Below are 10,837 nucleotides of genomic sequence, written 5' to 3'. Positions count from 1 at the left end.
GTTATTAATATCAGTTCTGGTTTTGTGGTAATATCTTGTTTATCTAAAAAAGCAACTAAGTATGTTATCAGCTTTTCCTATATTAGAAATTCCTAAAATAATCTAGACTAATAATGCTCCTAAGTATGCCAGCAAGAGTTTTCAAAATTTTTGTAAATATTTTACTATTTGTCATAAAACTGAATTTCCTTACTATCCTCAAAAACAAGGTATTATAGAATGTACTCTTTCTACTATCAAAATTTATATAAAGAAAGGGGGAATTATTGGAATACTATATCCCCTAAATTAAAATAATTATATTTCTCACTTCCAATATATTTTAAATTTTTAATTTCTGATGACTATAAATGGTCTGCCGCAGACAGACAATGGTGAAACATACAGTAAAGGTATACTGAAATTAAATAGGATGCATTAACAAAGCAATGAAAAAGACCCGACCCTGTGTTAATATCGGGTCGAGACTATGTTTGTGTTTTTCCATGGAACTCTGAAAGTGCAAAGTGCCTTCCTGAAAAGCTTGGTACGCTCTGCAGAAGACGTCTTGCCTGACAGAAATAAAGATGGTGATATTGCTGACTCTGACAATGAGGATTCAAGCTGAATCTTAAAGGACATATGTTCCAGATTTACCTTTACTTCACCCTCTCAGCTGGAGAAAAGTGATACTGCAGATTTGAATTTGTACAGAATCGAAGCTAAGGATCAGTAGAAGAAATTTGGACTATTGATATGAAGAATTTTCAAACTGAATTATGAAAATTAGTTGCTAGTATGGGATCTATAACTATTTTCTGTATACCAAAAGATAAATGTAAGGGATGTAATGTCACAAAAGTCCTGAACCATATGTCTTATTAATTGGTAATATAATCATTGGTGATTATCCAAAATTTAATGTAAGTTGTCTAACTATATTAGTTCTGTTACAAAGGATGATTCAGTTGTTATTCTAAAGAATCCTCCTCTTGTTATGACATTGGTAAAGTTAAATGATATTTGGTATGATAATAATGCTTGCAAATTTTGAAAGTTATATAAGTTATCATTAAGAACCAAGAGAGCTGTAGGACTTGTTGTAGAAATTGTTTCTCTTATCCCTATGATTGCTGCCATCTCTATTTCTGTTGTAGCTTCAACACAGGGCTAAGTTTTAAATCGAGTTAGTGCATATTGTGACAAAATTTAAAGCAAAATAATGTATATTCAATCAATTATGGCGTAAAAGCAGCAGGTCCTATCCATAGCCTCCCATCCCATACAAGTCCATTATCAAAGACTGCAAATGGCCGATAAAGAAAATCCTTGGTGATACAAGCTAATAAACCAGGCAGCCAGAGATGGGTAAGAGACACTGGCCCCTGTTTCAACCTAAGACAGGCGCCCTGCCATAGTTGCTGGGTTAGCCCATGACAGGTAAGATCAGTAGGTGTGATGTCCAACCTAAGACAGGCGCTGGTTTCATACCTGGTCAAACAGGAGAGCACCAAGGGTAATCCTGTTACCCTTTTGCAGTCTTCAAATAATTATTGAAAGAAAGGAGGATCTGCTGGAAGCCATTTTGTTCTACCTAGCTGAAGCCATTTTGTAATTCTCTAAGGACATGCTTGGACATGTTGCCCCACCCTGGGAGGACAGGTTTCGGTCTACTGGGAACCTTACTTCTTCTTTCCACTCCCCCCATTGTGTTTCAGTTTGCCCCACCCTGGAAGGATAGGTTTCAGTTTACCCCACTCTGAGAGGACAGGTTTTGGCTTACTGGGAATGCCCTGCTAAGTAACCTTACTTCTCCTTCCCACTCCCCTCATTCGTTCTCCTATATATATATATCTCTGTATGATTTCAATAAAGTTGAGGCTTGATCAGAAATTTCGACTTGCCTCAATGTCTCTTTGTCTCCTGTGCCCCCCATTCTCTTTCTTCCTCTCCTAGGGTCACCGTTGAATGTTCCCGCGGGCTGGGGCACTGGATGGTGGCCTCAGCTGAGAAAATTACTGTCCTATCTGGCTGCTAATGTCTCAGCTGTTAAAATTTTTGCTCTCCTGAAGCCTCTGGAAGTCTTCCCTTCCCTCTTGACCCCTTTGGCCTTCCTTGTTCCAGTTGCCTGAAAAGATATCTCTTTAAATTGTCCAGGTATTCTCTAACCTATTCTTTTAAGCTACCAATTGATGCTTGCCAGGAGCCTGTAACTTTAATGGTAGCTTTACCATGTTCCCTGGAAATCATGAGGTTGCCCTCAGCTCCTCTTTACAAAGCTATCCCAGCCCAATCTCAATTCTCTTCCCATGTTAAAATCAGTACTAGCAGCATGGAAAGAGAATTGAAATTGGGCTAGGATATTCCAATGGTGATTAATTGTATAAAGCACAATGTATGGTAACTCATGGTTGCTGTGATGCTAAAAAATGTGACACTGATGTGTCAAATGTGATAATGGTTACCTGTGGTGAAGAGTATTTGGTGGAACTCCTCGAATAAAACAAGCTTGGAAGCAGGAGTGACATGCACTTCCAAAATAGGTTGCCTCCAGAAACTATGAATGTGGAGAAACAATGAAAGTTACACAAGTGTTCAGGTCTTTCCTTCATAGGGTCACTATGAGTTGCCTATGACTTGATGGAACTTAACAACAACAACAACAATAACAACAACAACATAGAACTCTGCTGGCCTAGTGGACAGAAAGTGATGCTACCAAGACAAAGGTAGGTGATTTAAGTCTGAAGATTCTTCTAGGTCATGTAACCCTGGTATGTCCACTTGCTACACAGAGATAACTTGTAGTTGCTGTGAAGCTGAACACTGTGACACTGATGTGTCAAAAGTGAGAATGGTTACCCATGGTGGACAATGTTTGGTGGAGCTCCCTGATTAAAACAAGCTCGGAAGCAGGAGTGGCATCCACTTCTGAAAGATCTTGCCCCCGGAAATTCTATGAACTTGGAGAAACAATGAAAGCTAGACAAGTGTTCGGGTCTTTTATTCATAGAGTTGCTATGAGTCGCCTACGCCTCAACGGCACTTAACAACAACCACAACAATGGTTGTATGAAATATAATGTCAATAAAGAAAAGTGTGTGAAGCACATACGCAACACATCCTATGTAAATGAATGAATAAAACACAATGCATGCAAATATGCATACCAACAAAAATATGATCTTGAATTTATCTCACATGAATTTAAAAATTTAAAAATCATCTCCAGAATAGGTTTTGGGCTTTCAACACACTGTTGTTGTTAGGTCCAGTCAAGTCAAGTACAACTCATAGCAACCCTATGAACAAAAGATCTGAACCTTGTTCTATCCTGTAACATCCTCACACTTTATGGCACACAAAAGCCCATTGGAGTAGTCACCATACCATTCCACTTGGTTGAGGATCTCCCTCTCCTTCGCCAACCCTTCCCAGCATCATGTCCCACTCCAAGTAATAGCTCCTGTTAGCAACATGACCAAAGTATGTAAGGCAAATCCTCATTATTCTTGCCTCCAAAGAACACTCCAGCTTCCCTCTGCCTCTCCAAGATATATCTGTTCTCTTGGCCATCGATGGGATGTTCAGTGCTTTTCTCCAACATTACAGTTCAAAACCATGAATAATTCTTCAGTAATTCTTATTCACTGTCCAGCTCTCAGATGCATAGTAAGTGATCAGAAAGACTATGGCCTGAATCAGATGCACCTTAGTTTTCAAACTGACATCATTACTCTTCAATAATTTGGAGAGGCCCTTAACTTCAGGTTTTCCAAGTACAATATGTCTCTTTCCTGACTGGTGGTGCCAAGGGTATTAATTGTGGATCCAAGCAAGATGAAGCTATTGACAGTTTCAATCTCCTCTCCATCCATCAGGAAGTTGGCTATTGGCCCAGTGGTAAGTTACCTATTGGCCCCTTTGTTTTCTTGACTTTGAGATGCAATCCATACTTCAGGCTGCATTCCTTGATCTTCTGCAACAAGTGCTTTAAGTCCTCCTCACTTTCAGCAAGTAAGGTTGTGTCATATGCATAACACAGATTATTGATGAGTCTCCCTCCAATCCTGATACCACATTCCTCTTCATAGAGTCCATCTTCTCAGATAATTTGCTCAGCATGCAAATTGAATAGATATGGTGAGAGAACACAACCCTGACACACTCCCTACCCAATTTTAAACCATGCAGTATCTCCCTGCTCAGTTTAGACAACAGTCAGGTATAGGTTCAATTGTATAAGCACAATTAAGTACCACAATTAATTAATTAAGTTCTACATGAGCTCAATTAAGTGACACAATTTGTTATGATACACAGTCAGAGATGCCTTTGCATGGTCAATAAAGCACAAATAAATATTTCTCTGATATTCTTTAGTTTCAGCTAGGATTCATCTGACATCAGCCTGGTGCCACAGCCTCCTAAATCCTACTTGAACTCTGGCAGTTGCCTATCTACATACTATTCTAGCTGTTTTTTAATGATCTTCAGCAGTATTTTGCTTGCATGTGACACCAATGATATTGTTTGATAGATTCCACATTCTGTTGGATCACTTTTCTTGAGAATGGGAACAAATATGGACTTCTTCCAAACCTTTGGCCAGACAGATGTCCTCCAAATTTTCTGGCATAGAATGATGAGTGCATCCAGGGCTGCATCTGTTAATTGAAACAAGTCGATTGATATCCCATCAATTCCTGAGGCCTTATTTTCTGGCAATGCCTTCAATGCAGCTTCAACTTCTTCCTTCATTACCATTGGCTTCTGTTCATAAAGTACTTCCTGAAATTTGTTCAGTGTCAATCAGTTCTTTCTGGTACAATGATTCTGTGTAATCACTCCATCTTCTTTTTAAAATTTTATACTGGTTTATTTAGATAGTTTGTATAGATTATTTTCCACACAGGATCTCTCCCATCTCCTTCACCCTTCCCTCCCTTTACCTATCAAATTGTGTGACCCAATGGTTAATGCCCCCCGCCGGCTCATCCTTGTGCTCCCACCCTCTCCCACCCTTGGATCCTCACACTCATTCTGCAATAATAGTCTTATACAGTATTTGTCCTTATGGGACTGGGTTAGTTCACTTAGCATAATGTTCTCCAGTTTCTCCCAAGTTAGGCAGTCATTTACAAAATGAGTGCTGAGTAATATTCCATGTTCTTGTTACATGCTCATGTTCACTGCTATGAACATTGGTGTACAAGTTTCCATTTGTGCCTCAGTTCTCATTCTCTCTGGGTATATTCCAAGCAGGGGAATAACTGGGAGATATGGAATTTCTATGTTCAGCTTTTTGAGGAAATGCCAAACTTCCTTCCAGAGTGGTTATACCATTTTACAATCCCATCAACAATGTATAAGTTTCTATCTCACCACATCTTCTCAAACATTTATTATTTGCTGTCTTGTTAAACTTTGCCACTGCTGCTGGGGTGAGATGATATCTCATTGTGGTTTTTATTTGTGTCTCTCTTATTGCCAGTAATTTTGAGCATTTCTCCCTTCCTGGGTCATTCAATATATTGCCCATAGAATCTTTTGTGACATGAGGCTTAAATTTGTTTTTCCATTTTCTCAGCTTGAGAAATTCAAAGTGAGTTCTTCCCTTTTAATTCTCCTATTTCATTCCTCTGCACATTCCATTATAATACTTCACTTTGTCCTTTCAAACTCCCCTCTGAAATGTTCTGTTCAGCTCTTTTACTTTGGCATGTTTTCCTTTTGTTTTGGCTTCTTCAGGTTCCAGTGCAATGTTTAAAGTTTTTTCTGACATCTGTTTCAGTGTTTTCTTTCTCCTCTGCTTCCCCCCCCCCGGGATTTCACATTTGTTGATTTTTATTCATAATCTGTTTTTTAATACAATTTACATCCTCATCCCCATTCCCATCCTGATTATACAGATGCTAGTGGCAGAAAGGCCTGGAATAAATACATCCAAGGGGGAGGATAAGAGGCAAAGCTGTGAAGCTACGTGCATGCACAGGTTCTAAGGGGGAGAGGGGAGAAAGTGTCTTGGGAATAAACTGAAGGTAATTAGAGGGTTTCAGCTAAAGTTTGTTCAGTCATCCTTGTCTTTTGCTCCATGTTTCAGGATGCGTGTGAACTCGATGTAATTGAATTCCCCTTTTTGTCGATCGGAGCTTCTCTGTAGAGCTCGTCCACTTCCTCATCCGTAAAACGGTCCCCCATGGTGGTCAGTAGCTCTCTCAGATAGTCTTCCTGAGTGGTGCCTGTTGCTTCTTCATCAAAGCAGGCAAAAGCATTTCCGATGACATCCTCTGGATCTGTCCCATTGAGCTTCTCCCCAAACATCGTGAGGAACATGGTGAAGTTGATGGGCCCTGGAGCCTCATTCATCATGGCTTCCAGGTACGCATCAGTCAGGTTTTTCCCTAGAGAGGCCAGCATATCATGCAAGTCTTCCTTGTCAATGAAGCCATCTCTGTTCTGGTCAATCACGTTGAAGGCCTCTTTGAACTCCTGAATCTGGGGCTTATCAAACATGGCAAACACGTTGGATGTTGTGCGCTGAGGGCACTTCTTGGTGGTCTTGGTCTTGGCCTTTTTGCTCGACATGGTGGCTGTTTAATTCGTCAGACGCTGGGATAGGGCTGCGCTTCGCGAGGCGAGGAGGACGCGACGACGACCCGGCTGCGGCTGCGCCGGCACTTCCGCCTTTGAGGCGGGCCGGAAGGCGGCCTCTCCTCTGCTTTTGTAATGACCTTTTGTTTTCTTCTTGGAAGAAGGCAAAACTATCCTTGATACCATCCCACAATCAACTAATGAGTGAAAACCAAATGAGTTATGGGATAACAACAAATAGATTAGTGGAGAGAAACAAGATTTCAAAGTGCAGCTAGAGAAGACAAAACAATATATAATAACAGATGGTGCAAATAACTGGAGCTGGAGAATAAAAAGGGATGGACTTGCTCAGCATCCTTCAAGTTTTTAGGACTAAAAATAAATTCAAGTTTGATTTGCAATAGTGAGAGGTGCTATGGCAAAATGTAGAATGATCCACAAAGCTTCAAAAAATATGAAAGAAACACACAGAGTCACTGTATCAAAAGAATTGGTAGGAAAATTTCAGGAAGTACCATATAAACAAGAGCCCATGGTAATGAAGGCATTGACAAAAATAAGACCCCAGGAATTGATGTGATAACAACTGGCATGTTTCACGTAACAGATGAAGCCCTGGGTGAACTCACCAGTTTATGCCCAGAAAATTGAAGGACAGCTACTTGGCCCATTGATTGGAAGACATACATATTTGTTCTCATTCTCAGGAAAGGCTGTCCAATAGAAGGTGGAAATCATCTAATAAAATAATTAATGTTACATGGTAGCAAAATATTGCTGAAAATTATATATAAAAAATATGTAGGACAATACATTGAGAGAAAACTGCCAAAAGTTCAAGCTGAGCGTGGAAGAAGACATGGCACCAGGGATGTCATTGATAATGTCAGGTGAACTCTGGCTGAAAGCAGTGAATACCAGAAGGATATCTATTTGTGCTTTATTGTCTATGCAAAAGCATTTGACATAATCAGTCATGGCTAACATTGAAAAGAAAGGGAATCCCAAAACACTTAATTATGTCCATATAAAACCTAGACCAAGAAGCTGTTGTCTGAACAGAGCGAGGGGACACTACATGTTTAAAAATCAGGAAAAGTGTGCATCAGGACCACATCCTTTCTCCATACCTATTAAATCTGTATGCTGAGAAAACCACTAGAAATGATGAATTTTATGAAAAAGAGTGCGTTATAAAGACTGAAGGAGGATTCATCAACAATCTGAGCCTTGCTCGCTAAAGTGAAAAGAACTTAGGCACTTGCTGCAGAAGCTAAAAAACTACAGCTTTCAACGTGGATTGCATCTCAACATCAATAAGACAAAAATCCTCACCACTAGATTGATAAGCAACATCATGATAGATGGAAAAAAGACTGAAGTTGTCAACTCTTTCATCTTGCTTAGATCTATAATCAACACTCTTTGTAACAGCAGTAAGGAGACCAGGTGAAATATTGCATTTGGCAAGTCTTCAGCCAGGTGGATCTCCATATTACTGAAGCGCAGTGATGTCAGTTTGAAGGCTACAGTATGTCTAATTCAGGCCGTAGTCTTTCCAATCCTTTGTTATCCAGCTGAGAGCTGGACTGTCAAGTAGGATGACAGAGGAAGAATTGATGCCTCTGAGCTGTAGTGTTGGAGAAGAGGACTGGATATCCCATGGACTGCCAAAAGAACAAGCACATATGTCTTAGAGAAAGGGCAACCAGAGTGCTCCTTAGAGTCCAAGCTGACACATTGGGCATGGTGCTAGAAGCTATTTCTTGGAGAATGACATCATGCTTAGAAAGGTGAAAGGTCAGTCAAAAAGAGGAAGGAAAACCTATAAAATGGAATGACACAGGGACTGCCACAATGGGTGCAAGTGTGTCATAGATGATAATGCCATAGGAGAGGGTAGGGTTCATATCTGTTATTCATAACTTTGCTATGATTTTACTCAATTCAATGGCACCTAACAGCAACAACAATGAGACATATTCAGGAGCTCTGGTTGCTTAGGACTAAAGAATTGTGCTGCCAGCCCAAAGGTATAAGGTTCAACTTACCAAGTTGTTCCATGGGAGAAAGATGGGCAATCTCCTCCCGTGTGATTCACTGCCGTTGAAAACCCACTGGAAGGTTAGCTATGAGTTGGTTCTGACTAGGGATACGCAACAACAATGAAACACATTAGAAAAGGCATTCAAGGTCTGAATGATAACAGCATGTAGGTAGGCACAGTCCTTGAAATATTTTAAGTGATGAAAATATGCTTTAAAAGTATAACCAGTCAAACCAGTTGCTGTCAGGTCACTATCAATAAATGGTAATCCTATGCGTATCAGAGGAGATCTCCAAGCCTTCCAATCTTTCTGTTAGTAGTCATATACTAACTTACACCAACTTGGAACTTCATTTAAGAACAGAGGGGTATTTCTTAAAATGTGACAAATTGAACTTGCAGGAACAAGGAAAGCCCTTTTCCTGCTTTGCCACATTGAAAGTCTGGGTAAAACATAGCATCAACTCTTCTCAAATGGAAAAAAACAAAACCAACAAAAAAATCAAGCAAACAGAGCTTAGCCTGAAGAAAAAAAAAGGGGGGGGGAAATCCCCATATGTTTGATGAGACGAGGAAAATTAAAGTAGCAAAAAACGTGCGAGTGTCATGGTGTTCCAAGAAACTTTGGCTTAAGTATAGGCTCTAGGGACTGAGGCAGGGTCTTCAATACCCTTCCACACACAAGAGTTGAGGCCACAAGGCCCCTACAGAGAGAGAGAGCTCTCAAGATGAGGCACCTTGGTAATCTTTCTTGCCCATTAAAAAGTGCAGAATTACTCAAGTCACAGGCTCCATGAAACAATAAAGATGCTTGTGTGTTTGGAACTTAATCAGGCAAATATTTTTTTTAAAAAAAATATTATCTTTGAAAAATCAAGATCCCAGGCATTTGTTTACTCCTTAAAGAAATGAAGTCTGAGTTAACATTACCTGTGGATATAGAAACCCTGTAGTGAGAAATTGAGATAAAAACTGATCCAAGGCCTTTGAAACCTTAGAGCTCCCGAAAAAGTAAATGAGAAATAAGACTGATGGCCTCACAAAACCCCTGTAGAATGAAAAGCTGCAGTTAAAGTCACCATAAAAGTTTGTAAGCAGCACAAGAAAATGAACTACCATCAGGGATGGTTATTAGATGCTCCAAAGAGGAAAATTAGAACCCAATTATTGGAAATAATTAATAAATCCAAGGAAGAATATCAAAGAAATATCTTTGAAACAGTTAAAAGGAAAAGAGGAAAAAATAGACTAAAGGTTAATAGACTGACCTGATTTGAAAATAATAATAATAATAAATTAATAATAATAAATAATAATACTTCTAAGAACAGAAAAGATAATAATTGACATTCAGAATGAATTTAATTACTTAGCTGCAAAACCTAAGTGCAACAGAGAGATGAGGTCAGGGCTGGGGAAAAGGAAAGGAGCAAAGAAACACCTTAAAGCAGAAAAGCAGCCCTACCCTTGTGATGTAAGTTCCCAAAGAGAAGGACTGGTGACCATTTTCTATTTGGCTTTGCATATCCAGCATGTAACTAGACAGTCCAGTCCTTCACATAATAAGATGTCAAAAACTTCTTGTTGAAAGAAAGCAGTGATGAAGCAGCAGGTAAAGGAATTAATGAATAATGGGAGAAAGTCTTCTAGGAAGCATTCTAGATGAAAACTTTTCTTTTTACTCTTAAAGTCTGAGACCAAATCTCATTCCACATTAGCAATAACAGACATTCATGGGTCAAGGTCATTTATAGACATCCAGAGGGAGCAGATATTTTTGTAGAAACATTTTGCAGAGAACCCCCAGCTGAGTTCATTATCTTTGTAGATTGTGGCTGTACTGAGAACTACGCTCCAGCCCTGCATGGATTTAAGCAAGAGTGCATGGGGACAGAAAGAGCTAGGACAATAGGGACACAGTTGGGGAAGTCCATGTAGAACAAAAGGGAAGGCCTCTGGTCTGAACATTGCGCAGTTGCTAATAGAAAGCCAGAAAGCTCCCTGATCTTAATGGCTTGACTTGTCAGTAGGAACATGACCAGTCCAGCTTCCATCTGAATGAAATTGGTGACATATGAATGTTGAATTAAGTCAAAATACAGTGCAGAAACAAGTGAAAAAGGATAAAGAGGGTTTGTTCCAAAATCTTCCCTGTAAAGCACTCATAGCTTCCTCATGGCCCTAATGAGAGAAAAGTAATATTATATAATAAT

General features: G+C 39.6%; 1 pseudogene; it reads right to left on the bottom strand.

The window, feature by feature from the left end:
• Window positions 1-6,050: 6,050 nt before the first annotated feature.
• LOC102858969 lies at window positions 6,051-6,568 on the bottom strand (annotated as a pseudogene).
• Window positions 6,569-10,837: the final 4,269 nt, after the last annotated feature.

This window comes from Elephantulus edwardii, unplaced genomic scaffold (genome assembly GCF_000299155.1).
Source record: "Elephantulus edwardii isolate Elephantulus edwardi_28Jun2011 unplaced genomic scaffold, EleEdw1.0 scaffold00210, whole genome shotgun sequence".
Taxonomy (NCBI): domain Eukaryota; kingdom Metazoa; phylum Chordata; class Mammalia; order Macroscelidea; family Macroscelididae; genus Elephantulus; species Elephantulus edwardii.
This window is presented reverse-complemented; position numbering and strand designations above follow the sequence as displayed.